Here is a 25,923-nt window from a genome sequence, read left to right as displayed (position 1 = left end):
ATCAAATAGTCTGGGCAAGAACATATAAGGTAAGAAAAGGGCTTGATGAATACACAGTACTGTCAGAGGCTAGGAGGAGAAAGGAAGTCATGGAAGAGAAGGAACGGAGGAAAAGTCAAGTAGGGTGAGGAAAGGTAAGAGTGGGGAAACTATTAGAGGGAAAAAAAGAGGTGGTCAGCAAGTTTGATTGTCATAGAAAAAGAAGGAAGAGTAGGACTGAAAATGTTTGCTGGATTCAGAACAAAGAAGTCCATGGTGTCAGTTGTCAATGATTAGATAGTCAACGAGAGTTAATTTAGTTCCAATGGAAATGTGAGGAATAGGAGGTAGTTAAAGGGCAATAGACCAGAGGGTTTAACTATATTTCCTGTAACAAATTTGAATATATTTGAACGCTATAAAAGAGGAGCCAAATAAGTGAAAACTGAGCAGCTAGGTCTCCATACCTGAGGAATCAGCAACCGGCGGAATAGTACAAAAGCAAAGTGGAAGAAGCAGTGTTAAATAGGAGGAAGCAAGTCAGGAAATACAGATATAAATTACCTGCAGGTGTGAGGGCTAGCTCTTGGGAGATTTCATGCCTCAAGGCTTACTTTCTTTCTTTCTTTCTTTTTTTTTCTGTGCAATAAGATCTGGGTCCACTTCCAACTTTTCTCCCTATAGCTCACATACTTGAAGTGTGCCAAGAACACCAGATATGGCAACATCCCACAGATGATGAATGGTATGAAAATGGCCTGAGGGTTCTACATCATTCATATATTCTCTGATCACTAGAGATTTATTCTCCTATGTTCTCTAGCAAAATGATTACAGAACCACAGCAATAATAGTGGTCTGCTCAATTAGCCAAAACATGCTACTGAAACCCTTTATGTGTTCCACAGAAAGAAATGATCTAAAAAAATCTTTTCTGAGGGAGTAGGTTTTCCTCCTAAGCTGCATGTCATTTAGCTCTTCCAATTTCTTCTAGTATACGGTTTATTTCAATGATTTCTCTGCCTAATGTGATGCTGTAACACTCTGAATCTCACATCTTTCCTCAGTCATTGATGTGCTGATCGTTCAGTCTGCCAGATCATTAACAATGATTTTTTTTAAAGAACAGTTAACACCAATTCTTGCAGTAATGCCGACCCTTTAATCTCCCACTGCTCCTAAAAAGGAATCATCCATCTTTACATGTCTTTTCATCTATCATTGGTATTTGTGCTTTGTTCTTTGACAGTTTCAGTCAATCTGATTAGGTTTTATGCACACCAACTCAATAGCACAGGATAATTACGATACAGTGAGGACTTTTTTTTTCTGTTTACTTCTATATGCCCAACATTCTGTTTTGTAGGCAATCTGACAATTGGAGAATTTTAATGCAAAAATAATCTCTTTAAAAAAACTTTCAAAAATTTCAACCTCTATTTTAGATTCAGGGGGTACATGGACAGGTTTGTTACATTGATACACTGTGTGATGCTGAGGTTTGGGGACACAAATGATCCCATCACCCGGGTAGTAAACATAGTACCCAATAGGTAGTTTTTCAGCCCTTCCCTCCTCCCTCTTTCCCCCCTACTAGTCGCCAGTGTCTATTGTTCCCATTTTTATGTTCACATGTACCCCATGGCTAGCTCTCACTTATAAGTGAGAACATGTAATATTAAAGAAAAAATATGGCTGCAACATAGTAGGCAAAATTCATTTGCGAGGAGATCAGAAATCCAATTGATTATAGCCTAATCCAAATAATTTATTATTTAACAATTTAACGAGGGGGAAGGGGATATTTCCAAAACGTTTAATGTTTATTTCTCATAGGATTTTAAAATTACCTGGCACTATAATATGGAAATAGAGAGTAGCATTAACTTGTCAAAAATTAATAAAAACTTGCTTTTAAGAAGAGGACAAAGGGACCCAAAATGGATTGTCTAAAATTTCAATGCAATGTTAGAAAGATCACGTTTGATGCTATCTGGAAAGTTTCCCAGATTCCCCATTGAGCTAATCTCTGTGAGTGCTCATTATAAGAAGTGATAGCTATCCCTCTGTCCCAGAGACAGGATTTGTCTTATTCTGATTGACACAGTTCATATTATATTAAGTTTGTGAAATGAATACAAAAGCTAAGATAACTTCTGTTTTTAATGACTTGCACCTTTTTTTTTAAAAGAACTCTCAGGGACGTTATAAGGATAAAGTAACATAATAGATATTTTGCTCAGCAAAAAGCATGATTCAGCCTAGCACAGTGGAAAGATCATGGTCTTTGGAGCCAAGAAAAAACTGAATCCAAATCTGAGTAACCTCAGCTCTGCCACTTTCTAGCTTTATGACCTCAGATAAGTTTCTTACCTTCTTAGTGCCTCTATTTCCCCCTGGGAAAAACAGGGATAATTGGACTTACCTCACCAGGAAGCTGTGAAAAGTAAACAAGATTTGATATTTAAAACCTTGCCTAATGCTGACCACATCTAGGAGATGCTCAATAAATGTTAATCCCCCCAGGTTCCCAATAGTATAGCTTTTGAACAAGTTTATAGATGCCAAATATCAAAGAAATAAATACATATTAAAGACTACCAGATACGTGATGCTACCTAGTTAATGCTTACATATAGTAAATACTGAAGCATACAACAAAATACAAAATGTTTTGTATTTCTTTCCCAGACTTGTGGTGGTAATCTTAGTTCTTGAGATTATTCTACCAACATTTATTAAATACCTGTTTTGTGACAGTAGAGTATAAACATAGATAAGAAACCATCTTTGTTCCCAAGGAGTCCATGATATACTTTAAAGAACCACAGGAGACTGAAATTGGCAGAAACCCTGGAGATCACCAAATACCTCCTTTTTTAAAAAAAAAATTTATTCATTTTATTTTTGTTGGGTTTTTTTGTTGTTGTTGTTTGTTGTTGTTGTTGTTGTTGTTTTACAAACTCTTGTGTTGCGAGGGCTGACTTTTCAATAGATCGCGGCGAGGGAACTGTTCTGCTACGTAGGAAACCCCGACCCAGAAACAGATAGTCTACGAATGGTTTAGCGCCAGGTTCCCCACGAACTTCCATTGCGTTACGGGCAAGGGGGCAGCTGCCTTTGCGGCCACACCCCGTTTCCCAGGACTAGGGGCACTCCGCACTGGACCCTAGTCCTGGCGCGGGATGGGGCGGCCCCCAGGCGGGGATGGCGGGGGACCGACATCCGAGACCAACCAAGGCCCCCCTCTGTTTTTTTTAAAGAGGAGAAACCGAACTGGAGAAAGTTTCAATGAATTACTCTATACCACATTGCTAGTTAGTGGCAGCTCCAGTGAAGCCTTGCTGACTCCTAACACACTGACTTTTCCTTTAACCTGGTCCCCCAAATAATAAGCTGCAAAAAGATTTACTGGAAGAAAAATGCACAGGAACTTCTCGAGTAGGTCAGATTTCTTTTTTTCTCTCTTAAGTATAACCACATCATGTTTGACCCATTGAATTTCTGTAATGGTAGTGTATCATTACATAAAATAAAATTGAAAAAGAAATACAACAAATTTCAGACTGCCTTATGAAATACAATAGCTATGCTTAAATATTCACATGGCTAATCCCAGAAAAGGCAGTCTGGACTCGGTTATCCACATAACTACCTCTATTATCCATTTCATATTAGAATGTAGAATTATAACATAGTTAATGGGGTTTCAATGTAAAGACCCTGTGTCATCTTATTAGCCTATCATCTGCCCTATTTTCTCCTTAATTTACCTTATGTTTATATAATTCTTATCTCAGGGCCATGTTGCTACCATAAATCAAATATGCCAGATTTCAAGTTTCAGTATATGAGCACAGATGTGAGCAAACAGTTTTTGATCACTCAGTTATCTCTACCAGAGTAACTGAAACAGGGATTCTCAACACATAGGACTTCTAATCCAGGCTGACCTCAATTAACTGCAAGCTAATAGACATTGCCACGATATCTTCCTAGAAGAACAAGGGGATTCCTGGAAAGAAAAGGAATCTATCTGTCTTTCATCCCACTGGCCAATACCTTTTTCTCAGCATCAATTATTGACATTTTATAATCTATGATCTTCACCACCATAATAAGACTTCAGGAAAAAAAATGTAATTTCAGCAGAAAAGACTGGAAGCATGGTACTAGGGATACTATACATTGGCATAGGAGAAGATAAATGTATTGACTGAGCATTTTGTTACCATTATCCTTCTCTCTAAAATCTAGTTCTGAATAAATAAAAGCAGGGACTCAGAGCCTGGCAGGATATCTTGCCCTGAATGCATGGCCCACAATCGAAGCTTTCAACAGGACTTTTTGGGTGAGCAGATAGGAATTAAGGGTCCAAAGAAAATTTGGGCACTGCCTTCCTCTTATATTGATGACTTAAAGAAGAAGAGGTCAGTAGTGGGTAAAGAAGAAATAATTACCAATTGAGAAAGAGGGTACAGAGGGTAGAAAAGAAATAGTCTAATGTTTGCAATATGTTTGGAACATATATTCAGGATCCAGGAGCACTGCCTGTATCTGATTCCTTGTTTCTGCTTATCCAGAGATGAATTTAGACAGAGGACAATGAAGACAGTACTCAGACAGTACACTTATCTTCTCCCATCCCAATATATAGAATCTCTAGTACAATGCTTCAATCCTTCCTACTGAAATTGTTTTAACATTTTTTCTGGGAGTGGTGGAGTCTCTAGATGTGTAAAATGCCAATAAAGAATGCTTATTGGGAAAGGTATTGACTAGTGAGATTAAAGACAAATATGCTCCTCTTCTTTCCAGAAATTCCCTGTGCCCCTAGGAGGAGACTGTGTCTGTTAAATAATGTTAACTCCAGAAGGAAAGATCAAAAACAAGAGAGAACAATGAAAGGATAGTGCTAAGTGTGAAAGAAAAACATTAAGGAAAGGAGTTGGAGGGAAAGTAAGAGTGTTACTGCATTATATTTAAACCAGCCTGTCACAAGGAGAAAAGAGGCAGAAACATGTGTGCTTCTTGTCTGACCACTTATCTACCAAATCCAGTTCTTCTACCTTTACCTTCATCGTTTCAGGCTCTCGTATAGGCAATAAATGGTGTCAAAGATTCAGCAAGTTGCTACTATATATTTATGAAATAAATTCACATATGTTTATGAAATACTCATCAGCTTTCACATACTAAAATAATTAGTGTAAAAGCTATTACATTAAATTAAATTATATTAAGATTTCATTTTCTAGCATTAACAGGTGGCTTTCCCCTTATTCCTTATTCCATGGTAACATACCCTTCTAAAAATAAAAGTTTCAACCAGTTTTCCTGCTCTTAGTTCAATGTCATCCTAAAAACAAAAAAACAAAACAAAAGTGGCCCTAACACCTACTGGGTGTTAAAAGATAATCTTGGATTACCAGATAAGCTGTCTGAAGTGGGAAAGTGAGATTGAGCAAGGGGAATATTAAATTGTCAAGAACAGTATCATGTGTTCTTTCTAAGAATGAAAAACTTAGAAATTTGCTATCAGAAGTGACCACCTCTCTAAATAGTCTAGAACAAAAAATAAAATAATTTATTTTGTAAAAAGAAACATCTTCCCTTCACGGTCTTCCTCCCTTTCCTACCTCTGTTCATCCCCTGCCATGTTCATGAGGTACAAACAAAAATAACAGTAGGATTAACCTGGAAGACCCTACTCATGAAAAATCATTTATATAAATGAGGAAGAAAATTCTGCCCACTTTCTAGCATATCAAGGAATATCGTTAAATGTATTTAAAAGCCAGCCTGTGATTTTGCATGGCTTTAATAATTAATAATGTTCTTGAGAAAACAAAGCCAGTACATAGATAAATTCCTCACATGATGATCAACACCAAGGAAACTTCTTACTGTTCTTGCACCTAACATAAAGAATGATGATTTTCATTCACTGAGGTACAAAAGCAATAATATATGCAAAATAGGAATACAGGAAATATTGCACAGCTCACTAATATACTGCAAGTTACTAATGGGAAAAATATTAAAATACCTTAAGGACTATTATATACATTATCACAACACTCAAAGAATGAAAATCACTTATTCCTTTGAAAATTGGGATACTTTTTATTTTGAGAGCTGCAGAAAACCCTATGACGCACTACATAGCTCTCACAGTAAATTTCCAGGATCAAAGTTCACAAACAGGTACATGATAAAATGAGCAAAGTGAGGTAGACAACAGAAAATGCCAAAATGACAATAACTGAAAATATTAATTTCCAAGTATTATATCTCATAACATAATAGTAACATGATGTCTCACCGTTCCCAGCTCATCACATGTTCTAAAGCAGTTCTCCTCCTTTTTATAAAACTTTATTATCCTGCTGAAGTTTCACTCATACAACTAGTCATTCCTTAATTTTATACTTAGTTATTCCTTAGTTATTCTTAGTTATTCCTTAATTTTATTTTCTTTTAACATAGTTATTTTATAGCAAAAATTTATGATGATAACTGGTTTTTTTTTTTGTACTCTTCTTATCTTAAAAACACCAGTCAGAAAAAAATGACATTTATAACTTGTGGCCTATGGAACAAAATCAGTAATTATTCCATGCAGGATAATGTTAGTATACTAAGTGAGACAGCATCATTTAGAGGAAAAGAGGACAAGAAAAGATGATGATGGTAGAAACAGGAGGCAGGGTCAGTTATTTCCATATTGATCATGCAGACCATGCCTGATAAGGTAAGAGGTCTATTATTAATCAACCAATTCAACTAATGATGAAGGCTCAACAGAACCCCAATGTCAGGGAAAAAGCATTAAATTTCAAATCCCATTATCCAATAAGCAGTTATTTATGAACTACATACAAAATGTAAACTGAATTTCTAAGCCACATACAACTATCAGTATAATTATTCTATAATCTAAATATATCCTTGACTCTAAGAATATACATATTTCCTACTACAAAAATTTACTCACCCAGTTTACTGATAATTAATTCCACCAAGGTTGAGATGATAAAACTTCAAGGGTTTATTTCACAAGGTTGCTTTGTGTTTAACTTGAACAAAAAAGGGAAAACAAACAACAAAACTAAAACAACCATTGAACCAACAGACCTGAATTTTCAGGGGTAGAATTTTAGGAAGAAAACAGTCCCTGACAAGTACAAATTCTCTACATAGAAAACTGCCTATTCGGCCTCAGTCTACACACAAAAATTACTACTGCACAGATTCTGTGTAGTAGCACAAATAGAACAAAGGTCAAAGATTAAATGTAGGTATGTGCATGCGTTTTACATATATTTCAAATATAGTAACATATACACACACATTTTGTATTAGCGTATGTTATTCTAAGCATTAGTCTTAGCATATGCTGTGTTTCACATTTAGAAATCCCTAAATGTGTTCAGAACTAAGGGATGTATTATTCATAACTTATCTTTAAATTTATTATTTAATGCAGTATCCATTTGTAAGTTAGTAGATGCTGATCTCACCAATTCATTGACGGTGGCTAGGCATGCACAAATTTTACATAAAGATATAAAACTAATATACATTTCCTTCCTCTGATTTCCATTGCCCGGATTTCTTGCACTAAACTTTTATGCTGTGTTGCACATAGTGCATGCAGAATGCATGTAGAACATGCCCTGAAGAATCTGCAATGCAGATAAGAGGAAAGCATTATTCTTAATTTGCATATCACACCACACACAGTAACTGATTTGTCAAATATCAAACAATTTACATATTCTAGGCCTCCTGCTCTCCCTTTCTTGAGCTTTCGGTCTACTTTTTCTTTTTGCAACTGAATTTTATAGAGAGGAAAATATATCTTTAGCTAAGCTGATGTAATTTGAAAATATAAGTATTAGATTTCTCCAAATGACTTAAGAATATTAGAAAAGAAAAAAAAAGTACCCATTCAGCTTAGATTGCAGAACAGACAGGGAGCTTAAACAGCAGGCTCTGACTGAAAATTAAATTTAACCTTCCAGTTATTGCAGCAAAACCTAAGACCACCTTCCCTCTGTAGCTCGAGTGGGAGACATTGTTCTGCTGTGTCTCTAGGCTCTTTGGTACGCTGAGGCTGATGTGATTGCCCAGACTCGTGTCCTGCATGGAATTTAAACTACTTTTGTAACAGCAAAAGGAATTTACTGACTTCCTCTCAGACTGAAAGCAGAAATGACCACTCGCATCAAATTATTTACTTCGATTTGTAGCTTATTTAAAATGAGGTAGGTTGTGATTGATGTTGATTTTTATTCAATGGCTCATCTATTCTGATATTTCAGTTTCTTAAAATATTTATGCAAAGTTTTGTTTGGATTACTTACATACATAGCACAAATTATTCTTTATTTGCCATGGTGACAGCACAAATCCCATTATTTGCAGAGGTTGGGGAGTCCCACAAATCAGCCCCCACAACAACAAATATTTATTTATTGAACTCTTGGAACAGTTACAAAGAAATATAAGACACAGTTTCTGTTTTCAAGAACCTTACAATATGGGAAGATAAAATATTTACAGATACAAATTAACCAATAAAATAAAGACAGAGATACAAGCAATGCCACAAAGCCAAAATCATAGTGGAGATTCTGCCCTGGCAGGAATGAGATCTCATTACCTGGGTGAATTATTATTCCTCTAGTTCTCAGTCTGTCTCTGAAAAATGAAGACGTGAACTAAATTTTCTCCCAATTCAACAGCCTTAAAATTTAATATGAATTCTCCTACACCTAACCTTAAATGCCTTCACAATCGTACTCTAAGTCTTATCTATGGAAAGGGAAGTTAGTAGCCACCAAAAGATATTTCAATTGATCTATTTTCCATTGGACATTTTAACAGCTAATAAGCCAAGAAATGCTATCCAATTTCCTCACACATCTTTTTTCTTTTTTCTTTTTTTGTGACGGAGTCTCACCCTGTCACCCAGGCTGGAGTGCAGTGGTGCAATCTCGGCTCACTGCAACCTCCGCCTTCCAGGTTCAAGCGATTCTCCTGCCTCGATCAGGAGATGGTCTCGATCTTTTGACCTCATGATCTGAGATGGTCTTGATCTTTTGACCTCATGATCTGTCCACCTCAGCCTCCCAAAGTGTTGGGATTACAGGCGTGAGCCACTGCACTCGGCCCACACATCTTTATACAAGAGGAGTGAAGTTATACACATTGTAGTCTATCTTACAATTTTTTTTTTTTGAGATGGAGTCTCACTCTCTCTCCCAGGCTGGAGTGCAGTGGCACCATCTCGGCTCACTGCAACCTCTGCCTCAGGGGTTCAAGTGATTCTCCTGCCTCAGCCACCCAAATAGCTGGGACTACAGGCATGCCCCACTACAGCCAGCTAATTTTTGTAGTTTTAGTAGAGATGCAGTTTCATCATGTTGGCCAGGGTGGTCTCAAACTCCTGACCTCAGGTTACCTGCCCACCTCAGCCTCCCAAAGTGCTGGGATTACAGGCGTGAGCCACCACGCCTGGCCTAACCTACAAATTTTTAAATGGGATTTTGTTTGGAGGGGTCATCGAGAGTCTATTTTTTAGATAAAGAAACCAGCTTACCTAGTTACAAGCATTGAGGTTTCTTTCCCTGCTAGGTCCTCTACCTTATCTGTGGTACCAGCCAAAAAGTCAATTATTTTTAACTCCGAGAAAATTCTAACTGCAAAGCACTGCCTCTTCCTACTCAGTGCAGATGATCAAGGTGGGATAACACAGAAGAATCTTCACACCCACTCATCACTCTCTCTCTCTCTCTCTCTCTCTCTCATTAAAAGCACTAAGCGGTCAATGCCTTACTGTCTATTCCATGGGCTTCACTAGGCTGTCCCCTCTTAGGCCTAGAATGAAATGGGCTTCACAAATAGAAATTATTCTAATCCAAATAGTATTTCCCCAAGTCTCACAGTGCAAAACACCACAGCAGAGAGCACATGGTGATCAAGAAAGACAGCATTATCATAAATACTTGTATTTCTTATGCTAACAGATCCCATTCTTCCAGTCTGTGGCATTGTCCCAAACTGCCCCATCAAAGGTTCTAAAATATGCTTAGGGCATCTCTATTAAGAGGATGAGGAGAAAGGAGGAGGGAGAAGATGCTAACAACTAAATGGTAAGTTTTTACATAATGGTACATCCTGCCAGCCAACAAGTTTTACTACAAAAACAAACAAACAAACAAAGTTTACAAATCCTTTCTCTTTTTTTTTAAGTTTTATTGATTCTGCTGAATGAAAACAAAAACAAAAAATAACTGTTTATATTAGTCCTAAATGTAAGTTTTGTAAATTCTAAATATAATACAGCTGAAGCAATAATAGTACTCATTTGGCACACCTAAAGTGCCAAACCATTTACCTCAAAGTATGTTCATTGTACTTACACTATGTGTTTAAGTTGTAAAGAAAAATATCATTAAAGAGCAGGTATAGAAATTTAGTCTATAACGCATACAAAAGCTAGAGCTACACCATCCCCTAAAACATGAAGAACTTTGTAATACTGCTTTGTAATGTAATATAATTACTTTATCATAGTATTCTGTTTTCTGGGAAACCAATCATCTTTTAGAATATTAAGGTTTGGTCAACCTTCACACAATTAACTTTAGTGCAAGCATGAGAAAATAAGGCTACCTACACACTAGGATGCAGTGTTTTCCAAATATGCTAATCTTAGAACACTATACAAATACAAATACAAATTTGCAGGACATTACTGGAAAAATCTGATTCCATTGATCTGAGGTGAGATATAAGAAGTTGGAATTTTTTAAGAGTATCTCTAGTAATTCTTATTTTCTGGCAGACTTGCAGAACATTTTTATAATGTACTCAAAACCAAATACTAAGAATTTTAGATTATATTTGCCAGGCTGCCCATCAGTCAGTATCTTTATGTATATCATTTGAAGAAGCTTGAAATAGAGTTAGCATTAAAAATAGTTCCTCCATTATCTATCATACAAACAGCATAAATTCATTTGTTTTCATCTGAAGCACCTTTTGCTCTTTGAGGATCCTTTTCTAAACTGTAAATTTCCTGGAAATGCTACCAGTCAATATCTTGAGGAACTAAATAATAGTCCTTGAAGAGCAAAAACAAATGAAAAAATAAATGGTGGTAAGCAATGGAGAAAAGGAGTATGAAACGAATTCTGCTAAAGGAATTGCAAGATGGAATTGACTCATTTTCCCATTGAGATTAATCTTTTGAAGCCAAAACAAAATCCGAGGACCACAGATGTAAATGAGCCTGACTTGTATATCTATGACTTGTGCTAGAAAGGGCTATATTGTCATGATTACCTCCCAAATGGTCAATGAGACTCTGTCTAACCTTCCCTAATGACCTTATGTCATCCATATATCTTAGGAAAAGTAACTCCCTCCCCTACATGATATCTCTAAAAGAGCCCACTGACCAGTTTCCTTAATTCTGTCCATCTTTGCAGATTACAGACACTTAGTATTTACCGTTTCAAAAGTAAGCAGCTTAGTATCCATGGCTCCTTTATAATTCCACATATTCACATAAGAAGGCAATGAAAATTCAGGAGGTACTTCAAGATCAGTCAGTGCCTCCTGGTTATTAAAAAAAACTTTATAAATAAAAAGGCTGTACCCCAGTAATATAAATTTGTCAACAATGTGGAGATATAAAAATTTACCCCTGAACATCAGGAAGAAACATGTAGAATAAAAGTACTGAAATGTAACAAAAGCAGAGATGTGACCAACGAGGACAGCAGGATCACACCATTGATCCACCAAGTCAATCTAAGCTTCTTCAATCTCTGGCCTAATGCTTCATTATAGCATGAAGTTCCCCCAAAATACACTAATATGGGTTCAACAATGGTGACTTTTTAAAGTAAATGCTTGGCTATTAATGCCTTATTGGTTCCCTAATAGAAAAGGGCAATGCTCATATGATTCCTTTCTTACCACTCTTCCTTCCAGGTTCAATATGATGCAGTATTTCCAATGGCGGGAGACAGAAACAATGTCACAATGTGGGAGAGGCACTAAGAATGAGATCTGGCACCACTTACTCTTGTTTCTACACAATCGAAGTACAACACTTCTCAATTTTCTAGGTGTCTTTGGGGAGAGATCTTATCTCTCTTAATGGTACCAACTCAGTAACCCAAACTGTTCACCAATACTTCTTTTAAGTAGTTGTGAGGTAGGGAGTCCAACACTTCCCATGAGATCCTGTTAGTACATTATAGCAACTATAGGGAATGTTTTACAAATGACTGTCATTATAATGTTAAATCTAACATATATGCCAACCCCCTTAGTTTATACAATAACTTTCCTCCAAAAATCTTAATTAAAAATAAAATATAGCTGACTTCGTTATAAAGAGACTCATTAACCAGGACATTGCAGTTTTTATTTTATCAAATAGAAATAGTGAAAATGAAAGATGACATATTTTAGAGTCAGCACATCCTGGGTCCAAATTCCACCTCTACTGCTTCCTACCTATGCATCTTTGAGACAGCTGCATAGGCTCTTTGCATCTCAACTTTCCACATAAAATGTGGCACCCCACATGGAACATAAGTTTGTTTTTTATCCCTTCCATAGGTGTCACCATTAGTACAAGTATTAAAACTTCTCATAATTTCCCATTGAGTTTTCATATTATTGGAACAAACTCATTAAGCAAAAATTTTATGAGGCTAGAGTAAAAACTATAGACACAGAAAGCAGTCATGGACAGAGATTCACAACAGAACTTTACACAGTTCCTGCTCCAAAGGGATAATTAACAAAGCAAATAGGTAGGTGTTGTTTTAACCAAACAGACTAAGATAATGAAAAAGGAAAACTGCAGCTCTGGAAAGGAGACAATGCCATTTGCAGGCTAGAAAGTTATGGAAAATTTTCTAAGCAATAAAAACTTAACATGACCCAAAATATAATCAATACAATATTTAGAAGGCAGACAATGCTTCAGAAAAGATGAATAGGATATCACGTACCATGGGCTTTGTTCTTTGTAAGAATTTCCTGGTATTTTTGTGGGAGTAAGGCTTGGGAATTTCAGACCTCAGAGCTAACAGTGGGCAGAGGGTAAAAGATGTACCTCAAAGGTTCTTAAAAGCCATAAGGATATCAGGGGTATCTTAAATTTCCCCAACAACCTCCATATCCCTAATAATAAATTGCCACTGTAAATGGCTGTTGTATAATCCATCATGAATATAGATTTAGTTATTGACTGGGAATTCTGGTCAAGGAGGAATATTTTCAGGTTTTATTTACACTGATGATAATGTGTTTCCTCATAAGCATAATACTGTACTCTTGCCTCACCTTTATGTTCTTTTGCCACATATAATATATGTATATTATATTGTTGAGGTGGAGATGAAGAATGCTTGTATAGTATTGGAAAGAACAATGTCACGTTTTTATGTCCTCTGAGAAAATAAAAGGGTAGTCTACCTACAGCCTGAAATACATACTGTCTCCCATTCATGGAATTTATATCACATAAGAGTTGATTAACTGAGCTTTAATAAAATATGGTTGGTATACAAGTTCTAATTCAAGAGCTGGAGTGCCTGTGGACCCACTAGAACGTGTTTATGGAAAATATGTTTGGGAATTCCTTTGGTTTGGGTGAGGCAATATTTCTCTGGCTTGCAGTTACTTCTATGCATAGTTGGTCATTGTTAGTCTTCCCAATGTAGGACTGGATTACAGCAATGCTCGTACTACCCATTTTTGCATCTAATTTTATGTTCACAATTTTGCATTATTTTTCTTCATGAGGGTCTCTCAAATTGTATAAGCTTCAGGCTTGTGAAACCAAGATCCACTCCTGATCTGTATCTGTAAACACTGTACTTCTTAAGCATCAAAGGACAGGTTTGAATAGCATCAAAGGACACAGACTTTCTAAAATATCCACATTCCTAAGGATAACAATAAGGGCATTCCAAATTAAGTGGCGACAGAAAAATAAACACAAACCCAACAGTCCTCCACCCACAAAATTACATTATACAGTAACTTTCAATCACTATGATCTCAAGAGCTATAATTAAAATAGCAAGTTCAAATACTTTATATGACAACTATGATATGAATAAATCTGCTAGAGCAGGATGAAACAAAAGACAAAGTGTGTCATTTACTTGTATAACCTGCATCACCTCAGGAAGGTGCATATGAGGTTACATCAATATCAAGTGAGAGAGCAAGGATTATGTGGTGGCCTGAGTGAATTTGCTCATGCTCCTGGGTGCAAAAGAGTGGGAACTGACTGAGACTGATTATCTTTATTCCTTCTTGACAGCTTAATTAAGTTCTCTAATTAGTCACAGTCACTAAGCACTACATTAGCAATTCTGCCTCCTCTTGGATTGGCTTCTTCTCTAGTCTAATTGGTTAGAAAAGTTAGCTGATCTAAAACATTGTCTTTCAATTTCGGGAAATCTTCTTTTTCACTTTTATTGAGATATAATTGACAAATAGAAAGAGTTTATATTCAAGGCATACAATGTGATGTTTTGATATACATATAAATTGTGAAATGATTGCCACAATCAATTAATATATCTATTATGTCACATACTGTGTGTGCGTGCTGAGAATACTTAGGTTCCACTTTCTTAGCATATGTCAAGTATACTCTAAGTTATTATTAACTATAGTCACCATGCTGTGCACGGTCTTCAGAGCTTATTCATAACTACTAGTTTGTACCCCTTGACCAACATCTCTCCATTTCTCTCACTCTGGGACCCCTGCTACCTACCCTTCTACTCTCTGCTTCTGTGTATTCAATTTCTTAGATTGCACATATAAGTGGGACCATGCAGTAGTTCTCTTTCTGTGTCTGGCTTATTTCACTTAGTATAATGTCTTCTAGGTTTATCCATGTTGTCTCAAATGACAGGATATACTTCTTTTTTAAGACTGAGAATACTGACCCAGCAACACAAGGTTGGTTTACTTCAAGAAGCACCCTCAGGAAAGTTGTAAGTTGGCTGAACTGGGTCCTCAGCCCTGTCCTGATCACCATTTTACCACCACCACCATGATGAGCTTCTTCTTCACTCTCTCTCCCACTCTCACTATTCTCTCAGCTATTCATCCTTTCACACTGTCTCAGTCTCTTTTGCCATCCCTTGAGGAAAACACCACCAAAGATTGAAGCCAAAATATGAGAGTTCATACTCTACCCCACAAATCAGTTCTTATAAAGAAGACTTCAAAGAAGGTAATGCTCTCAAGGATATCACTTTGCAGAAGTGATTTCCTATAATTCCAGAATGATAGGCAATCAGCAGGAAAGATAAGTGATTGCACAAAGTTCCCCATATCATAGACAAACCTAGAAAAGTACAGTGTCCCCAAGACCTGTCATGTCTTTCAACTGATCTTTTCTTGCATGCTGGTATCTCTTAACTATTATATCCAATGCAGTAATATATTTTATACCTTGAATTACAGTTCCTATAATCTTAGGAAATTATTTTGTGATCACATTTCTAATCACAGCATCTCATGAAACACCCCCAACCACTACACTGCAACAACTTACAAAAGTATTCTGGGATTATGCAGATACCATATTTGGTCTTAATCTATCACATCATTCTTACTAGAGAACTTTGTTCTAGGCTTTTGTCAGATATCATATTTTTTTCTTTATGTATTACATTGGTTTCAAGAGAAATTTTATAATTCTTATTCTTTTTTAAAGTCCACCACAGGTACAATTTCTGGCTGTAAATCACTACTTTAAAACAACAGCAGTAAATTAGCAGTAAACAACATTTGAAGTAAATTACAGCATTTTTAAAGAAATATCTTTGGCCCTTTCTCCACTATATTCAGAACTGAGTGACTGGCCCATGAACTATATCCCTCCTCACAAGGTATCATTCACATCCTCCATTGCCCTGCAAGGCCCCTTTTTTTTCTGTGTGCAGAAACCCAGAGAGCACTTTCTACAAGTTTAGGGAACATGCTGATGTAGAAACATGAAGGATAACCACAGTATACAAGTAGTGCAAGCTATTTCCCTTTTTGCAAGGGTTACCTGTTGTGTATCTAAGGAATCGTGACTAGACTTGTAATGTCTGCATCACAGAGCATCGACAAACCAGAAAATCTGAGTTCTAGGCTGTTTTCTAATGATTCTTAGACACATATCAATTTCTAAGATCGTAAAATGAAGATACTTAGTACGACTAGGCCTGCCTATCTTCTAGGCAGGCGTCAAGGACATTGTAAGCCATAAATCACCAAACAAAGGCAAGAAATTATTTTTATCATGACTAAAAATTTTGTTTTCCCTCCTTTAGTCTTTAAATTCTGCTAATGCAGCCTTCTAAGAAAGACATTTCTCACAAAGGATTGATAAATATCTGCACACACAAATGAGTCCACTTAGTCTTGAGAATCTAATCCTTTAGTCATAATTATCTTGGTCTCCATGCAATCTAATTTCAGAGTTCTAGTAACAAGGTAACATAACATCCACTTTCTAAATGCCCTCAAGTTGGTCACATTATAAGATTAATGAGCCAGATCACCATTTTCCAAAAATAAATACATAGAACCTTGATTTGAATTAGCTAAATGAATTGACATCATGTTAGTGATGTCAAAAATGGTAGAGACTTCTATTTCAGCAGGGAAAAAGCAAAATAATATTTTAAGACCAATGAGGTTTAAGAAAATGAAGAGTAAATAAAGAATTGAAAACTATTAATTAATTGCAAAAACTGGAGGGGTATTTGGGCACAGACAGATTGTAAGAGACACTCGATGGCAAGAATGAATTTAGGTCGAAGGTAATATGAAATTTAGCCATAGAAAATTTTTAATAAGGATGATATGTCGTCAAAGTATATTTGGTGCCATTTGGAAAATGACTGAGTCTTAAAGGATTTTTAAATGATTTCCTTTTTTAAAGTTGTCATAGTCAGTTTGTTCTGATCTTGAGAAAGTAAATCTGTCTTCTGATGGTCAAGTGATGGTTTCTCTGAACATCCAAACTTGGTCTTCATGAATAAGGAATCAGAATGGAGAAAAATTTGACAATGCATAATGAACTTTTCAGTTTAGCTATGTTAATCTGTCTCAAAATTAGGAGTCCATGACTTTTCTTTATACTAATGTATATTTGCATATATAATAGCATGTATGTCTTTATTTTGCTATTAAGTCATTTTGCAATGAAGATATGTAAATATTTTAGGTGCCATAGGGACACCAAAAAATAGAAGACACTGTTTCTGTTTCTAAGATTCTACAAATATGTTGAGGGAGATAAAATTAGCACTAATAAGAATGGCTTTTTTAGGTGAGGCACGATGATAAAAATGTCTTTTTTAGGCCAGGCACGATGACTCACACCTGTAATCCCAGCCCTTCGGGATGCCAGGGCGGGTGGATCACTTGAGCCTAGGATTTCGAGACCAGCCTGGGCAACATGGCGAAACCCCATCTCCACAAAAAAATACATAAAATTAGCTGGGTGTGATGACACGCGCCTGTAGTCTCAGCTACTTGGGAGGCTGAGATGGGAGGATTAAATGGGCCTGGGAGGTAGAGGCTGCAGTGAGCCGAGATTGTGCCACTGTACTCCAGCCTGGTGACAGAGACCTTGTCTCAAAGAGAAGTCTTTTTAAAAAAATTCTGTAAATGTATACTATTAATTGCCAAGTGACTAAACAGAAGACAAGCTATAGTATATGAAAGTATGTTCTAGTATTGAAGCACTTTCATGAAATTTTAATTTATACTCAAGTACATAAAAGTAAATGTTTCCAATTGTGGCAGAAATAGCCATGCTCATCAAATATTCCAGTTAGTTTTCTAAATATCCCAGTAACTTTGCAGTTAGGCAGCACCAGATAACACATTCTAGTTCATGGGCACTAGTGGAAAGGATTTGTGTCACTTCTGGGTTAAGGTAGCAAAAATCTCATGTGCTGTTGGCAGTTTCTCTTTCTTTACCATGGGTTCCTGTCTCTCTCTCTCTCTCTTCTTCTACCATGGCCAGTGAGGAGTCTAGGCATCATTCCAGATGATGTAGCTAGAAAACTGTGGTGCCTCTGTCAGCCTAGGTTCCTGAGTGACTATGGTCCTTAAAACTAGGTGTGTCTCCCAGTACAAATGGTTGTGTACATATATGACATGAAAAAGAAATACATTTTTGTTTTATTAAGCTATGACTTTAACTAGTTTTTTTTAAATTGTTTTTGACAGTGCAGCATAGACTAGCCTATCTTGAGTGGTAGAACAAACTAAAGCTGTGTGAATGAAGAAAAAGGCATCCAGAAGTGACCTGTCAAAATAACCTCAAAGAGTCATGGGAATCTTCCTTAGTGACTCAATGAAATTTTATTTTAATACACTTGAAATAAAAATTCATTAATTCTATTCAATCAATAAAAAAACTAAGGCTAAAAATTAATGGTTTGGGGAATAGCAGAATAGTGAAAAATAACAGAGCTTTGAGAGAGTTATCACCTTGCTTCCTCTATGATACCTGGCATATTAATAACTACCAAGACTCAGAGAAGCTGAACTGAATGAAAGCATTTTACCTTTAGTCTCCCCAAGTATTAGCTTATTGTCCTTCCTTTGCCTCCCTAAGAAGTTACATCAGGTGCATATTGCTACACCAATATGTCAACTACATGATGACAACACTATTTACAAAATAGAAACGTTTGGTTCATCAGCAAAGTAATTTTTAGATGTGATATCAGAGTTCCTTTATTGTTAACTCCCCCTGTCCTGGGTTTTTATTTTTCTCTCTCCTGCTTCTCTCCATACCATTTGGCTCTTCTTATCTCTGTTCTGCATCTTCAGCTGGAGTGGAGGCTGCACTTCCCTTGTCCCTTAACATGCATATCAAAAAATGAATATAAGGGCCAATAGGAAGGCTACCTGTGAATTGTAGCAATGTTTTAGCAGAAGAGAAAGGATGTTCAACAGAAGTGATTCCTTTTACCTGTCCTCACATCTGGTCAACATAAAAGTGATGATGAAAGAGAAATGATATTTCAGCAGTCATGTGCATATTCTAATATGTATGTTTGTTTCTAAATATTTGATGCATTCTAGCTTAATCCTTAATAAGAAAGGACAGCCTCATTACAAAACAAATTCCTCATTGGCAGATAAGCAGATGAGAGGGAGAATATTTAACATTACTGATAAAGAATCAAGTTATGTTCTAGATTCATGCAGAGTTTTATAGAATTGGTGCAAAGTATTAGAAAATTTATAAGAAAGCTTATTTACTGTAAAAAAAAATCAATCTTAGGAAATAGCCACCCACACATTTTTCAACCTACTTCCCCAAAATCATAGTATAACCCTTAGAAAGAACACTGAAGAACTGATAGGAAGGGGAGGTAATAATATCTTTGAGAACTCACTAATATGAACCACTTTATATATATATATATATATATATATATATATATATATATATATATATATATACATTATCTCTTAGGATCATGTAACAAAGTTTGAGGCAGGTGGATGATATTTGTATCCCCATTTTATAGATAAGAATGTTAAAACCCAGAGAGAGTAAATTGCTTAAAGTCACTCAAGTACTAAACCTTACTCAGTGTGATCAAAAGCCCATATTCTTTACTGTAACTTATAGCATATAAGCTCCTATAAGGAAAATCACTTACTGAAAATGTCTTACCTTCTGTACATGCCAGCAGTGCTATTCCTCAAATCAATAATCTGCATAGGTTTAAAATTAGTGGTGCTAAATGTCAGCGATGACTCATGCTTTAGCATTATCTCTTAAGTATGCAGGTGATAAACTTTAAAAATTAAGTGTATTCATTGTATTTCAATATTTCTCTAGCCATTCTTTTTGGTTGAAAGTGTGTGTGTGTCTGTGTGTCTGCGTGTAGATATGGGGCATTAAGGCAGGCAAACTTAGAACACAAAATATAAAAATTGGGTGGGGGAAACATCTGGATGACCTCAATATTTACCTAACATTCTTCTTTGCAAATGTTCTGAATTGTCTCATCAATTCTGCATCATCTCTGCCCGTTTATACACTTTTCCGTGCATTGCCTGGAAGCTACACTCCCAGAATTTCTTACCAGCATGGTTCCAAATTTGATTCTGCTAATGAGGTACACTTGCAAAAAATTTGGAAGGCAGATGAGAAAGAAAAATTAATTTTCCTCCAACAACAGCTGGAAAGCAGGTGTCAGACCTGAAGTTTGTGTGGGCTTCTGAAAATCACCAACTTCAGTGCCCAGGTAGCCAAGATCAGCAGCAATTTCCTGCAGTTTTTTTAGCTCTCTCATATGCTGAGAGTTAATTATTTTGTTTTGTTTTTTCTGATTGTTGTCTTTTAGGCTTTCCAGTGCTATGTAAGCACCTAATTTCCTAAAGTTAATTACTTCTGACTTGAAATATTAAGTGTGGTTTCTACTTTCCTAACCAAACCCTGACCAATGCAGTATGTCCAATAAGAACTCATTATCAGACTACCAGGAAAACATATTTTAACACAGGCTTACAAGAAAAACAGTTACCAAGTATGGATGCTCAAGACAGCCTTAAAGCAATGCCTAGTAAGAAGTGCTTTATAATAACTCTGATGCAAGATCACATGTCCAATTTTTAAAAGATGTATTAGTTCACATTTGTTGCATTAAATGATTTTGGGGAACAACATAGCCTGAGATAGGGCAAAACTGAGAATCAAACTAGATAAAGCTGAATGTGATAAAAATGTATGCCTTTAAAAAGTTAGGGGTCTCAATCAGGAGTTAAATTCATTAAAGAAAAGGTTATGAGTACTCCAAGTTCCAACAGTGAGGCAGGGTCAAGAGTTCACTCCAGCTGGCACGAACAGGCAGGTAATAGAGGACCTACCAGGTTTAAATGGGGAGGTTATCACTGTCAGATATGAAGTGGCTCCAGTGAAAGGACTGCGACCAGTGAATATCTGCCTTAGTTTTAGATAATGCATATGACATGGCTTTACCCACTGACCAGTGCTCTTTCGAGAATAAATACTTAGACACCTAATATGTATGAAGTCACACAGATAATTGGCATGAGCCAAATGAGGGTTACTTGTACTCTATATAAACTCTTATATACTCTCTTATCAGTAGAAATTTCTATTGAGAGGTGGCTTGGAGAAGATCTCTAAGTTGTTGAATCCCACAAAGACTTTAAAAAGGTAGAAAATTCTAAAAGGATGTTGCTAGCAATCAATCAAATACTCTGGCCTCCTCTAGAAGGAAACTGATTTGATATGTTTATGGGTGCATTTACCTTCTGCACACACACTCGTCAGCTAATCAACACAACAAAAGTAACACAGTCAGTTGGATGGAATTTTAGAGTCATCTTCCTCTATGCATGTGTGCTTTGGCAAAATCAGGTACAATATACCTGACGCTTCAGCTTTTCACTTAATAGTGCACTTATTTCTAGTTAGCCCTTGAGTCATCTTCCCAGATGTGTTAGCCTATCAACTTGTTTTTTTCATGAATATAATAACTACTTATCTTTCATCTTACATCATTAGAACATGTGAATTGTTAAAATTCCACATATTTCAATATGATAGTGTCCTGTAATCTCTGAAGTATTGGGTTACTGAGTCTGCCCTGTGTCTGAAGCTACACTATGTATTAGCATTCTTGTTAGGTTTAATTTCATTTTCTACAATGATCCATCCCTTGAAGCTCCACAAAAAATATGCAGAGCATATTTATTGCTAGTACTAGTGTAACGGAAATTACCAAAATCTACAGAATTTTCATAAATTTATGTATTTTAGAATAAATTATTATAAAAAGAATTAAAGGATGTTTAAGTTCACAATAAATTTTACATCATCTATAGACACTGAATTATTAGTCAGCAAGCTTTCTCTATAACATTTATAATTAGAACCAAATAATTTTGACTTTTCCCCTTAGTCATCATTTGTGTTTTAATTTCTGTCCATGTCAATAAGGTTATTCACAGAAGGCAAAGAAAAAATATTTCTTAAGGGTTTGTTTTGCTAAGTTACATGGGGAGTCAGAAATTCAGTTAAGATGGACTGTGTGAGGTATTAATTGAAATTCAAGTGTATAATATTCTTGAGTTAGGTATGGAAGATGACAGTAATTTCAATCTCACTTTTACTTCACATACATTAGATGTGGTAACTTCTTTTCAGTCAGAGGGACAGATGAATTCTCTAGGAAATTTATATGTACGTATTTGCAGGTACCTTTAAGCTAGTTCTGAGGAGAAAAAAGTTATATGAGGCAAGAAGAACTTTCAATAAACAAAATGCATGTAACTGCCCAGACCCTCCTTGGAGTTATAAAAGAGCCATATAATTTCCACAGCTTCCATATGCCACCAACACTTATGGTCCTACATAGCAAGTCCCATAAAGCCTCAGTAGACATGTGACATCCCCAAAACAGAGCAATGCCCATGATCCTATGACATGAGGTAAGAAATTCAAGGCACCATGGTTCCTTCTCACACCTGATAAACTGTATGTATTTATTTTTTCCTAGAAAAAAAGGGTATTTGACACATATCGGGAGACACAGTTTCAAATCCCACGTTGACCATACACATGCTCTATGGCCTTGGGCAACTCCTTTGAGTCTCCGTTTCATCATTTAAAAACCAAGGTTAATAATTCCTATCTTCACAGAGTTGTGATAACAATAAAAAGATATTATGAAAATGAGGAGGCTTTATAATTAATAAAGGTATAAGGGTATTGATTATTTTCTCAACCCTTTACATAAATTAGTAGATTATTCTAATCTTGTGACAGAGAAAATAAAACAAATATTGAAAAGTATTATGACAGAAACTAGCTAGCTTCCCACCACATCTGTTCCATCTTCTTCCTGGGCCCACAGGAAGTATAAGCTTCCCACTCTCCTTTACAGTTAGAAATGGCAATATGCCTGCATTCTAACATGAAGGAAGTGGTGGGATATTTCCAGTCTTAGCCAATAAAATTCTCCAGTGCCTGGTCCTCCATGCCCTTTCCCCAAGCATGAGCCATGGAAAGAGAACTCCAAGGTCCTAGATAAAAAACTAAGCCACAAGATAAAGGAGGCATATATGTGAATGACCAAATGGAAAGCCTCTTACTGACCAGGAACACCAGTTTTGAATTTCACATGTGCAAGTTATGCTAAACCAGTGAGATTTTGGGGTTTGTCTTTGACATAATTCAGTAGGACCTCAACTAAAAGAGGGATATAGACAAGTTAAGTGTGAAAAGGAAATACCACCCTCAAGCAGGCTGCCATTCAAAAAAAAAAATATGCCACCAAGTATACAGATGTCAACTATGATTGTCATATTTTGACAAAATATTATTAGAAATAATAATTGCTCATTTTAGAGAACTGATGATCTATGAGGTTATTTAGGGTCTGTGTGAAACTTTTAGTTCTCTCAATCATCTGGGGATCATGAGGGAGCTGAGATGAGATCTAACTTTCTCAATACCATCACCAGTGCTCATTTCTCTATAGCACACTGCTGTGCCCACTGAAGTCACTTGCTTTTTTTTTTTTTTTTTTTTTTTTTTGAGACAGTCTTGTTCCGTCACCCAGGCTAGAGTGCAGTGGCACCATCTCAGCTCACTGCAACCTCCGCCTCCCGGGTTCAAGAGATTCTCCTGCCTCAGCCTCCCAAGTAACTGGGACTGCAGGTGTGCGCCACCACATCAAGCTAATTTTTGTAATTTTAGTAGAGACAGGGTTGCACCATGTTGGCCAGGATGATCTCGATCTCTTGACCTCGTGATCCGCCTGCCTCGGCCTCCCAAAGTGCTAGAATTGTAGGTGTGAGCCACCGCGCCTAGCCAAGTCCCTTGCTTTTTAAGATACAATTAGTCATGCAGTTCGTGACAAAAAAAAAAGGTACATACACACCAACCATTACAGAAGCCAAAATATCAAGTCTACACTGACAACCTCTGCAGCTACACTGAAACCCCACATCACTAAATAATAAAAAATCCTAATGTGACTTTCTCATCTTGAATAATTGTTAAACAAATATTATCCCTCTTCCTTTCTGCCTTCTACTCTTTATATTCTTCATTTTGGAAAGTTTTGTTTATGAACTAAAATATTCGATATTATATTTAGTACTTAGACACATCTCTTCTAGCTTACCATCTAGTAGAAGGAAATGTAAATAGTGATGTTATACTAAAAATCTGCCTTTAATTTAATTTTACAATGAAGGGTAATGGTAAATTAATATGGAAGTTTGGACATGAGAAATATTTATTTGGCTGAGTAACAAACCCTCTTTAAAGTGAATCCTGTCTCTTAACAGAGTGAAATTTATGTTTTTATAGGCAATTATGTGTCAATTCAGAGAATCTCAGATTTAAAAGTGGCAACCACTTCTGAATGAAAATGCTTTGAGTATTTTTGTGTGATCTGGATATATTTTTCCCAGAAAGTCATTATGTATTCATAAATGTGAATAAAAACCACATATGACACAAGCATGTCATATAATAAATCTTAGCAAACTATATGGAGAAATATACCACAGAAGTGAAACAATTTTTAAGTATGTGTGTATATTTATATATTTGTCTGTTCGTATTAGAATCATTTTATGACAAATGGAATAATTCAGTAACCACTTTAATTTAATACTGCATGTTTAATATTTATTGAGCAATAAACCATATACTAAGCAAAAAGTTACTAACCCTCCCCCACCAAAAATGATTTGCTCATATTCACTTTTTCCCTTATCTAATGCTGCAAAGATAATTACTTTGTCCCTATAATAACATTTCCACAATTCATTTCAGGACCAGTGATTAGTCCACAAAGTTTGGCAGGTTTCAGATCAGAAATATGTGCATAAAAATGCTGACTATTTGAAAGATAAGTAAATAAATTAAGATAATAATTTAGACTAATGTTCCCCAAGCTTATCTAATAAAAAGAATCTCCTAGCTTTTTCCTTAGAGTACATCCTAGGTAACAGCTAAGAGTCAGTATTATTAACAAGCTCTTAGGTGATTCAAAATAAGAAAATGGAGAACATAGATTCAGGCTAAGCTCAATTATCCTATTCATTCATTCATGCAGTCATTCATTCATTATTTTATTCATTCAATCTGGGCACACTATGTGCTGGATACAACAGGATAAATAAGACATACTCTCAGTCTCATGAATAAATGCAATGAAATATGACAAATGCTTGGCTGAAAGTATGTACAGGGTCCATTGGCAACACAAAGGAAGGAGGTGTCAATTCAATCTGGCAGGTTGGGTAAAGGTTTGTCCTGGCTTCACAGGGAAACCCACATTTAAACCAAGTGTCAAATGAGTAGGTAATCAATCACCAAGTGAAGAATTAAAGAACATCCTGGTAAGAGAAATAAATGCTGGGTTCATTGTGCAGAATGTATCAGCTGAGTACCAAATTAGAAGACAAATCTTTTTGGAAACTATTTAGAGAAATAATGAGAGCTAAACTAAGCTGAGTCAGTGGAAAATAGAAGAGAAGGGGGGAAGGATATATAATATTAGAAAAGAAGGTGTATTGGACCTGGGAAGTGACTGGATGTGGAAAGAGGAAAGGGAGGGATTGGAGAGTCCAAAATAGCTCCCAGGCTGCATAAAACAGATATAGATGGTGACACTATTTCCAGGTAAAGGGAATAATAAAAGATGATAAGGTTTGGGGGAAAGGTAGGAATTCAGTCTTGCATGTGTTATGTTGGGGGACATTCGATGGATCTGTCTGTTAAGTAGTTGAATATGTAAGCCTAGAACCCTGGAGAGTTCTGAGTTTAGAGACACAGATTTGAAACTTAACAACAGGTGAATAGTGAGT

At 36.1% G+C, this 25,923-nt stretch overlaps 2 protein-coding genes and 1 long non-coding RNA gene across 5 annotated transcripts in view; 2 read left to right on the top strand and 1 right to left on the bottom strand.

The window, feature by feature from the left end:
- CTNNA3 (catenin alpha 3) overlaps positions 1-25,923 on the bottom strand; it is a 1,788,954-nt gene that overhangs the window by 1,144,064 nt on the left and 618,967 nt on the right. The gene's annotated exons all lie outside the window — the stretch shown is intronic.
- Positions 1-25,923, top strand: part of LRRTM3 (leucine rich repeat transmembrane neuronal 3) — a 178,975-nt gene that overhangs the window by 116,533 nt on the left and 36,519 nt on the right. The gene's annotated exons all lie outside the window — the stretch shown is intronic.
- On the top strand, positions 8,053-12,071 carry LOC129525101 (uncharacterized). The gene is made up of 3 exons (XR_008669173.2): positions 8,053-8,249; positions 10,014-10,139; positions 11,989-12,071. It is a non-coding gene; the product is annotated as an uncharacterized lncRNA (long non-coding RNA).

The sequence above is a fragment of the Gorilla gorilla genome, chromosome 8 (assembly GCF_029281585.2).
Source record: "Gorilla gorilla gorilla isolate KB3781 chromosome 8, NHGRI_mGorGor1-v2.1_pri, whole genome shotgun sequence".
Taxonomy (NCBI): domain Eukaryota; kingdom Metazoa; phylum Chordata; class Mammalia; order Primates; family Hominidae; genus Gorilla; species Gorilla gorilla.
The sequence above is the reverse complement of the archived record's forward strand: the minus strand, read 5'-3'. Positions and strand labels throughout refer to the sequence as shown.